The sequence below is a fragment of the Mastomys coucha genome, chromosome X (genome assembly GCF_008632895.1).
Source record: "Mastomys coucha isolate ucsf_1 chromosome X, UCSF_Mcou_1, whole genome shotgun sequence".
In the NCBI taxonomy this organism is placed as follows: domain Eukaryota; kingdom Metazoa; phylum Chordata; class Mammalia; order Rodentia; family Muridae; genus Mastomys; species Mastomys coucha.
In genome coordinates this window covers 144,745,431-144,755,723 of record NC_045030.1, presented here as the reverse complement: position 1 = coordinate 144,755,723, position 10,293 = coordinate 144,745,431, and the positions used below count along the sequence as shown (strand labels likewise).

The window sequence follows — 10,293 nt, the reverse complement described above, 5'->3', positions numbered from 1 at the left end:
GCCTCTGCTTCCCAAGAGCTGGGATTAAAGGCCACCACTGCCTGTCTCAAATCCTTTATTGAAAGTTAAGTATACAAGTTTTTTGGTTAACTTAAGATGGAAAAAACTCACTATAAGCCTCTAGTTATGGGGTGGGGGGTGTTCTGGGAATTTAGTCAAAGTTTTAAGGATGTACACAAACATTTAACACCATTAATCTATATGCGTAGGTACAAAAGTGAAAAATCTTAAAATAGCAAAACCACCAAATAAGATGTTTAAAGTTGTTATTTAAACCTAATTATTTTATGTGTGTTTTGTTCACATGTGAAGATCTGGAAGCCATTGGATCCCCTGGAAACAGAGTTGAGTTAAGATGGTTGTGAGTTACCATATAGGTGCTAGGAAAAAGTGATCTTAACTGTTTTCAGCTCTAAGATTGGTTTTTAAATTGACTATATAACTGCTAAAAAATATTATAGACAATTATATAACAGAAGTTTGCGATTAAGTAAAAAGGTTATAACATGCAATATAAATCTACTGAATCAGGCACCATGGTTCACACCTGTAACTCCAGACTGAAGCAGAAGGATCAATGGAAATTCATGGCTAGGCTGGGCAACAGATAAAAACAAAAAAGCAACTAAATGTAAAGGTCTAAAGAAAATACTCTAGAAAGGAAATGAATAAAAGATCACTTAATGATGTCTCTATCAGACTGTCTAAAGTCTGTAGGACATTTTATTAATTAATGATTGATGTGGGAAGGCCCAGCCTACTGTGAATGGTGACATCCCTGGTGGTCGTGGAGTGTTCAAGAAGGCTGAGCAGGGCAAAAGAGCAAGCCAGTAAATTCTCTCCTTGGCCTATGTCTGGTTCAGTTCACAACTCTAGATTACTGTTTTGGTTCCTTCCCTGCCTCCTTTTAACAATAGACTGCATAGCGTGGACACATAAGCCAAATACCCCCCCACACACACTTCAGTGTTAATTCACAGCTAAACACAAGGACTACATCTGATGGTTTTAGCAATGTGCCTTTTATCAGGAAGATAAACTGTCTCTTAAGAAAGATAATTCTCTTTTTAAAAAATTAGGAACAATTCAGTAGTGTTTAAGACACTACTAAAACTGTCCTGACAGTTTAACAATCACTTTACTAACACCAAGTAATTTGGAAGACCCCAAAATAGGTAACAGCCTAATCAGACCTATGTAATGCCTATAGCATTTAGTAACATAAGTCCTTAAAGATAAACTGATCAAAGCTTGGTAAGAAATCAACATTTCTCCTACTATTAAAGAGAACACATGCACAGTGACAGAGATAGATTTTAGGCTCTTTAGAAAGATCTGGTGTCATCTAAGGTAACCAACCATGAATACATACATATTCTAGGAAGCTTCTGTCCTAATTACCTGTTTTGCTTACAGCTATTTAATCAATGAGTATTAAGGAAGAGTTGGTAAAAATATTAAGAATGTTCCAAAGATTTTTATTTTAATAATGGGCACATAATATTTAAATATTTATGAGGCCATGTCATTTTTGACACACATATAAATCAAAGTTAACAGCATACTATCTTTTCAAATATTTATCACCCAAAACATTTGGTTTAGACAGTATTTGAACATTAAATGACATTCTCCTATAATTAATATTTAGGAACATGTAACTACAAATTCCCTTTTTAAATTACCTTATCATCTAACACAAATGAACAACATAACTCCAACTCAAAATACCTAAAATGAGGCCAACTAGATCCTGACAACAATCTTAACCATGGAGTAGAAACCATATACTGAACAATTTGTACGCTTAACTCCCAGGCTCTTTTGTTGCTGTTCTCTTTTCTTACAAAAGATTTTACAGCTAACACTAGATCCCATTATTAGAGATACAGTTATTTGTAGAGAAGCAACTAAACTGCTTATGATATAGGAAGTAGCAATTAGCCCCAACATTATACAACTCAAGTATAATGCATATAATGATGCATGTTTTCCCTTTAGATTGAATGAGAACTCAACTCAAAGCGTACTCATCACTTTATTCAAAGACAATGTTTTAGCCCTTAATAGTACAACACACAAAAGAAAGTAATGGGCATACAGACCAGAAAAGAATACAACTCTCCCTATTTCTAGAAAAGTATTATCTACATTAAAAAAAAAGAATCCCACACTTATAAAACACCTCCCAGAATGGCCAGGCAGATGATTTAGTGACAAAAGCACTTGCAGTATAAGCACAAGAACATGAATCCAGTTCCCCAGAACCCAGGTAAAAGTCTGTAACTACAGTGATTGGAGGAGGTGAGGTGAAAACAAGCAAATCCTAGGGACTCACTGGTCAGTCAGTCTTCCAGAAGTGGAAAACCTCTGATAGAGAACGAGAGAACGAAAGAGCAAGGCACTCAAAGCTGAATTCTGCTTCCACATACATATGCACTGGCAAATACTGTACATTAGCACTCATAACATCCTTAAGATTCAACATAGTAGAGATGTCAAATCTAAAATTGATATACAAGTTTAACGCTATTCCTACTCAAATCTCAGTAAGACTCTGAGAGTAAACCTAAACTATTCCAAAATGTGTATGGAAAAGCAAAGGAATGACAACAGCAGAAACAACTTGGAAAAATAAAAATGACAAATCACTATTTTTGACAGTTCTTGTTTACATTTTAAGCCCCACTTCATCTCAATCTGCTCTTTCCCATTCCTGTTAGAACCCCTTCTTTCCACCAAGACCACTCCTACTTTCACTATTTCTTTTTGTGTGTGCCCCACTGAGTTGAAATTAAAAAGCATTGGTGGGAGGTTATTTGCTGAAGCAAGAACAATTCAACAACAGTAAGACTACTGAAGAAAATGACATGCCACCCCCAACAATTCTTAATTTGCCAACAGACGGGGGTTGGGGGGGGGAGTTGTCTGCTCTCATGGGTGAATCACTATTTTTGGAGACAGAGTATTCTATGTAGGGTCAGTTAGTCCCCCTGTAATGATAAAATAACAAGCATGCAAGGCTCAATCTAACCCTCTTCAGGGGTAGGGTCAAACAGCTTTTATCTCAGCTATACCTTAGAAAATTTAAATTGTTGGTGTGCTCCCGTGCACCTGTGTTATGCATACATGCACGTGGAGGTCAGAAAACAACTTGGCAGGAGCTGGTTTCTTTCCTTCCACCATGTAGGTTTGAGGGGTTGGATTCAAGTTGTGAGGCTGGTTCTCAGTTTTTTTGTTTGGGTTTGAGGGATTTTTGTTTTAAACTAGAATAAAGCCCTGCTCTGGCTGTCCTGAAACTATGTATACCAGGCTGGCCTTGAACTCTGAAGACCCATCTGCCTCTGTTTCTTGAATGATAAGCTTAAAGGCATGTGCCACCATGCCTAGAATATCAGCTACTAACTTTTCTAGCGTTTTGAAAGAGGATTTCTGTTTATCCCTGGATGTCCTGGAATTCTTCTAGGTAGACCAAGCTGTCCTTAAATTCAGAGATCAACCTATTTCTGCCTCCCAAGTGCTAAGACTAAAGGCTTGCGCCTTTACTCCTGGCTAGTCACTATTTTTTTATATAAAACTTTAAGCTAACAGATACAAACCACATATTTATGATCTCCAACATATTTTGAATTATGCACAAATTGTAGAATTGCTAAAAGAGTTAATAACATTAGGTACTGCCTCATATATATTTTTGGGTGTGGAGAAAACAACTAAAAAATTGACTCTCAAAAATTTTCATATATCCACTAACTACTGTCATCATGCTGTATAATTTTCCTGGAATTCATTCCTCCTTAACTATATTCTTTAGCCAATATTTTCCAAAACCCTAGCAAATACTATTACTACCATTCTATACTCTCTATACCTTCTGATACAACATTAAGGTACTGTACATGTAGAGTAGTATTGATTGATAGATGGGCATGTATATCAATAAACTAGATTAAAATTCCAGATATACAAATACACCCAAGTGACATCAAGGAAGCGTATCAATAAAAGTTGTCAGAACTAGAATACATCCATATACAAAGAGATAATCTATGACCCAAGTGTCACAGCTCATATAAATTAATTCAAGGAGTTAGAGATGGCTCTTGCAGAAGACCCAAGTTCAATTCCAAGCACCCACTTCAGATGACTCATAACCACATATAACTCTAGCCAAAGGGGATCCAAGTTCTCTTTTGGACTCCACAGGAACCTGCACTCACATACACAGTCACACACATGCATATATGCAGATAATTAATTTTTTAAATTAACTCAAAATGTTCCAGAATTAAACAAAATATATATAAAAGCCTATTGGGAGAACATAATTGCAAACCATGTATAGTACTTAGAATATATAAAGAACTCTCAAGCCTGCTTGCCTTGAGGCTATACTTCCTAGTTGCCCAACTTGATGACCTGTCAGCCTCTGGCCCAGGACTCTACTCCATGTTCTTGTAGCAGACTGCTTTAGAAACTCCACCAAGTGACCTCCTTTTGGCTTCCTGTTGGTGGAGTGCTTTGTCTGGCATCCTGGGCTAGCCCAGAGGCTTGGTGCCCCAGCGGTCTATTAACTGGGAACCCTCAGGGGCACAACATGAGCCATGCTTAGGAAGAACCACAAGTTCAGGCCTCTGACTCCAAGGGGATCAAAGGAGACTATGATTAGGTAGGTCTCTAGCCCCAGTGGCATCAAGGATCCCTGAGAGACTAAAGCTTTGACTCTAGTGGTCTCAAAGGGCAATGTGGATCCTGGGTTTTGACTGAGGTTCCAGTGGTCGGTGTATGTCTGTCTGTCCACCCTCTCTAACTAACACACACACACACACACACACACACACACACACACACACACATGAAATGAGCATGAATGGTATTTCTAAAGATTCTGGGATACAATCAAGAGGCGAATTCATGGTGTAGAAAGAAGGAACAGACAAAATCAAAAGAAGACAGGCTATTTATTGGCACTGTAGTACAAGTAGCTAAAACAACTACACACAGGCTGGTGAGATGGCTCAGCAGTTAAGAGCACTGACTGCTCTTCCAAAGGTCCTGAGTTCAAATCCCAGCAACCACATGGTGGCTGTAAGCCACCCTTAATGAGAACTGATGCCCTTCTCTGGTGAGTCTGAAGACAGCTACAGTGTATTTATGTATAATAATAAATAAATCTTTAAAAAAACGGAAGTACATTTTAAAAAAACTACACACATAAAGCATATAGAAAGAACTCCACATAGACATGACAACAGAAGAAACTCCATGATACATTATAGTCAGAATGTCAAAAATACAAAGTGAGTAAAAATATTAGAACATGAGGAAAATATCAATTTACATACAAAGATAGAAATCAGACATAGCCCAGGCTTTTCATCAGCAAACAGAAAAGCACAAATGAAGTAATGTCTTATCAGACTCTAAAGATAAGTAACTGTGAGCCAAGAATGTTATCCAGCGAAGTTTATCTTTCAAAATGATGAAGAAATAGTTCAAGACAAACACAAATTATGGCAATCAATAACAACCAAGCAAGCACTTCGGAAAATTCCTGATGAAGTATTATATAAGAAGGTGGAACAATAGACTCCTTTATAAGATTGAGAAATGGATGAATTAAGTAGGCTGGGGAAAAGAAACAACCATTTATAATTGGAGCCCCAAATTTCATAAAACAAACATCAAACACATAGGTCCAAGCACAATAATAGTGAGAAACTTCAATACACCGGTCTTCTGAAACAAAAATGGGCAAAGGAACTTCAGATGGAATCAACTTAACAGATACATTTAGAATATTCTACCTAACAGAGAATATGCATTTTTTTTCAGTAGTACATGGAACCTCCAAAATTGGCATCATAGAACAAAAAGTCTCAACAATATAAAATAGAAAGAAACCATGTTAATTCCTTGTGTCCTATCAGATCATAAAAGAATAAAAGTAGAATTCAACATGAGAAACTACAAAAATATTTGGGGACTAAATGATACTTTCTGAAGTAACAGTGTGCCATGCAAGACATTCAAAGGAAAATTTAAAATTCTTAGACATCAACAAAATGAGAACCTACTAGAACTTCCCTTCTGAGACACAGCAAAGGCAGTCCTAAGAGTAAAACTTACAGTACTCATATTAGAGATGAGGGCAGAGGAAGATCAGGTGAAAAAGAGCTGGGGAGAGAGGGACAGGAGAGTGAAAGGAAATGGAAGCTGGGAGGCAATCTCTAAGAAGTGCCAGAGACCTAGGATGGGGAAGGGTCCAGGGAGTCTATGAGGGTGACTCTAGCTAAGACTCCTAGCAGTGAGAGATAAGGACCCTGAAGTGGCCACCTCCTGTAGCCACACAGGAGCTATAGAGTCACCAACCGACCAACAAAACTTTCAACCCAAAATTTATCCTATCTACAAGTAAGGCAGGGAGAGGGATGGAGCAGAGACAAAGGGAATGGCCAACTATGACTGGCCCAACTTGAGTCCCATCCCATGGGCAAGCAACAATCCCTATCACTATTAATAAAAATTTGTTATGCTTGCAGACAGAAGCCTAGCATAACTGTCCTCTGAGAAGCTCCACTCAGCAGCTGACAGAAACAGATGCAGAGATCCAGACCCAAACATTAGATGAAACTAGTGGAATCTTGTAGCAGAGTTGTGGGAAGGGCTAAAGGACCCAGAAGGGTAGGAACTCCATAGGAAGACCAACAGAGTCAACTAACTTGAACCTTTGGGGGCTCCCAGAGAATGGACAAGCAAACAAAAAGCATACAAAGGCTGGACCTAGACCCCATACATATATTTAGCAGATGTATAGCTTAGTCTTCATGTGGGTCCCCCAACAACTAGAGCAGGGGTGACTCTGCCTGCTGCCTGCTTGAGGATCCTGTTCCCTTGTATTGTCTGGCCTCAGTGGGAGAGGATGCACCTAGTCCTGCAGTGAGTGACCAGAGGTGGCAGGGTGGGTTGGTACCCAGAGGGGGACCTCCCCCTTCTCAGAAGTTAAGGAGAGTGGGGTATGTGGGAGGCAGAATGTTGAGAGGGGAGACAGGGGCACAGGGCTATGATCAGGATGTAAAGTGAATGAAAAATAAAAAGTGAGAAATCGCAAATAAATAATCTAATGAAGCACATCAAGACTCTCAAAAAGCTGCCAATCCAAATGGCAAGGAATAATGAAGATTACGGAAGAGATTAATGAAATAAACTGAAAGAACAATACATAAAAAATTCCAACCAAATAAAATTAGATTCCTATCTTTCTCACACATTAATCTGTCAGAAATTGATCAAAGACCTTAATTTGATCCCTAAGCTCAGTCAGACAGAAACATTCAGTGTCCATCCATTTCCAGCAAATTTTAGGGTTTTGATTTTCCTTAGTACTGAATAGTCCATTTTACGTATGTATCAGATTTTCATTATCCATTTATCCAATCAATCCATCATAATGGACATCTAAGTTGATTCCATTTCCTTGGCGTAGTAAATAGAGCAGCAATAAACATGGAAGTGGAAGTATCTCTATGGTAGGACATAGAGTTCTGGGTTTATGTTCAAGAGTGGAATGCTGGGTCATCAGGTAGTTCTTTTTTTAATTTTCTGAAGCACCCCCACACTGGTTCCCATATTAGTTGTATTAATTAGCACACTAACCAGCAATGAGTAATTGGATAATTGTTTTGTATATTTTTATTCTATCTTCTGTTAATTAGGAATGAATAAGGGTTCCTCTTTCCCTATTTTCTTTCCCTCAAATGTCTGTCAGATTTCTTGATAGACAGCTATTCTCATTGAGTGAAATGGTATGTCAAAGTAGTTTTATTTGCATTTCACTGATAACTGCGATGTGAACACTTTAAGATTGTGTTTCAACACTGGAGAGATGGCTCCAAGATTAAGAACATTGGCTGCTCTTGCAGAGGACCTGTGTTCAGTTCCCAGCACTCACATGGCAGCTCACAATTGTAACTCCAGGCCCAGGATAAACTCTATTCTATACTAAAAAAAAATTAAGTATTTTTAGAATATTTGTTTAAGGGAGGTCCAAAATAAAGGATGTAAAAGACACATAGATTGGGAAGGAAAAGATATCTTATCATTTCGGTATGTAGAAAATCCAAAAGATATAACCAATAGCCACAAAGAAAAACTCTCTCCTGAAACCTCCAGAATACAAGGTTAATGTACAAAAATTACTCTTACACATGCTACCATGAACAACTAGATTTGAAATGAATAACATTTATATAAACATCTTAAGAATACTTAAATAGCAATGTATCAAAATATGTTCAAGATCTAGGAGGAAAACTACAGATCACTAGTGTGGTACTAGTCAATGAAAACAAACAAACAAACAAACAAACAAAAACCAAATCAATGGAACAGAAAATGGAGCCCCCAAATATCCCCATACAAATTTGGTCAACTCTGTCAAAGAGTCAAAGGCAATAAATGCATGAGGGATTTTAAAAAAAAAGGTACTAGAATAGCTTTGCACCCACATGCATCATAAAAGAAGTAAGATAAAACAAAAAAAACTCCATGTTCTCAGGGGGAGGGGGGGTGGGGTGCACGCCTTTAATCCCAAAACTTGGGAGGCAGAGACAGGCGGATTTCTGAGTTCGAGGCCAGCCTGGTCTATAGAGTGTGTTCCAGGACAGCCAGGGCTACACAGAGAAACAGTCTGGAAAAAACAAAAAAATACAAACCAAAACAAAACAAAAAAATCCATGTTCTTCAGAAAAGGCAACTGAAAATGAATCACAGACCTATCTACAAAACGTAAAATTATACACCTCCAAGAAGAGTTAGGTGATACAGATTTTGGTGATGATGTTTCAAATTATAACCACGGGTGTCATCAAAAAAAAAAAAATTAAAGCATTCGCTTTTAAATAGAAAAAAACCGCTAGCTAGCATGGAGAAAATATTTACTAAAAAAGGCATCAAGGTAGCTAGGACATGGCTCACAAGTAAAGTGCTTGGTTCAATCTAAAGTAGCAGAAGATAGAGAAAAGACAGAAAAAACAAGATGGTTCAGTAAGATTACTCTTCAGAAGGTCCTGAGTTCAATTTCCAACAACCACATGAAGGCTCACAACCATCTGCACAGCTACAGTGTACTCATATACATAAAATAAACCTTAAAAAAAAGACATAGAAAACAACTATTCAAAATACACAAAGAATAGAAAGATAACAAAAATAGACCAATACAATTTTAATGGGTACCTTACCAGAGAGGCTATACAGATAGAAAATTAACTAATGAAAAGATGCTCCACAACAAGAGACTGTGATAATCAGCAGTGATACTTCAGTATACCTATTACAATTACCAAACCCAAAACAATGACATCAGAGTGTTAACAAGGATGTAGAACAAGAACTCCCATTAAGATTGCCTGGAAGATGACTAAAATGGCTTTACAGAACTAAACATATTCATAAAATATGAGGCAGTATTTGCATTCCTTGGTATTTGCCCAAAAGAGTTGAAAACTTATGTCAACATAAATACTGGCATACAATTCTACAGATTTACTTGTAACAGTCAAACTTTGGGAAAACCTATTCTTTGGTAAAGAAACTATGGTGTATCAGACAAAGGAATATTTAGTACTAAATGAGCTATCAAGAAATAGACCTGGGCTTCCCATCTCTCTGGGGTGGTGCACTGAGCAGACCTTGGGCTCAAGCTCTGCAGCCAGTCCCACAACACCCACAGGAAGCTCCACTCCCAGGTTCTAAACACGCCCAGGATCAGAGGTAAGGAGGACACAAAATCTGTCACAATACCAGGAGTAACTGGGACCAGCAGGACCCAGGCACACAGGAACTCCTCCAGCCGAGTGGCTCTGGATCCTTCCTGTTTGTCTGGGCTGGTGCCCTGAGCAGACCTTGGGGGCAAGCTCTGCAGCCGTCCAAAAACACCCACAGGAAGCTCCACTTCCAGGTGCTCTAACAAGCCCAGGGTCATAGGATCCCAGAATCCCAGAGACAGCTTCACTCTGAGGAGTTCTGACACAACCAGGATCACAGGAAGGACAGGCTCCAGTCAGATTTAGCAAGGGCAGGTAGCAGTAGAGATAACCAGATGATGTGGGGCAAGCATAAGAATATAAGCCAAGGTTACTTGGCATCATCAGAACCCAATTCTCCACCATAGCAAGTCCTGGACACACCATCACACCGGAAAAGCAAGATTCAGATATAAAATTCACTTCTCATGATGATAATACAGGACTTTAAGAAAGACATAAATAGCACCCTCAAAGAAATACAGGA

At 38.4% G+C, this 10,293-nt stretch overlaps 1 protein-coding gene across 25 annotated transcripts in view; it reads right to left on the bottom strand.

Moving 5' to 3' along the window:
• Nucleotides 1–10,293, bottom strand: part of Huwe1 (HECT, UBA and WWE domain containing E3 ubiquitin protein ligase 1) — a 200,895-nt gene that overhangs the window by 102,607 nt on the left and 87,995 nt on the right. The window lies entirely within an intron of this gene.